This window comes from Montipora foliosa, chromosome 11, assembly GCF_036669935.1.
Source record: "Montipora foliosa isolate CH-2021 chromosome 11, ASM3666993v2, whole genome shotgun sequence".
NCBI classification, from domain to species: domain Eukaryota; kingdom Metazoa; phylum Cnidaria; class Anthozoa; order Scleractinia; family Acroporidae; genus Montipora; species Montipora foliosa.
In genome coordinates this window covers 48,422,250-48,422,856 of record NC_090879.1, presented here as the reverse complement: position 1 = coordinate 48,422,856, position 607 = coordinate 48,422,250, and positions in this window count along the sequence as shown.

The window sequence follows — 607 nt, the reverse complement described above, 5'->3', positions numbered from 1 at the left end:
GGAAACTTTACTTGCGGATGAGCTGTAAATCGAGAGGACGTTTCAGTCCATAGACAACACGAAAAAAAAAAAAAAAAACATATCTGGCTTCTATGGCTGCAAAATTCGGTGAAGTTATCCGTTCCCAATCTTTGAAACGTGTGGTCAGCTCCAAATACGTACCCAGGGTCTGATGCTTGTACGGATATTGTGATTGGGCTGGACAGGGTATCTAGGGTATAAAGTAGACAGATTTTTGTATCACACAAACCTTAGCACACGAACCGGGCTAGTCAACTTGTCTTTTATGTGAACGGTGAAAGAAAGAACTCACACAAACCAACAAACAAATGACACATAAACTACTATTACAAACAGGTAATTGTAGACAATGCCACGGTGACCACAGTGACGCAATGAAAGATATTCAGCTGCCAATATCTGAGCCCACTGCTTCTGTCGTGGAGGCTGATCACACTGAGGAAACTACTGTCACAGGGGTACTAGTGAAACAAATTCCTGAATTAGAGTTCACAGTGGAACCCGAACTTGAGATACCTGAAGAACCACCGCCTTTTCAACCAGAACACTTGCAGTTTCAAGACGAAGCCTCAAGCGAGGTGAGCAC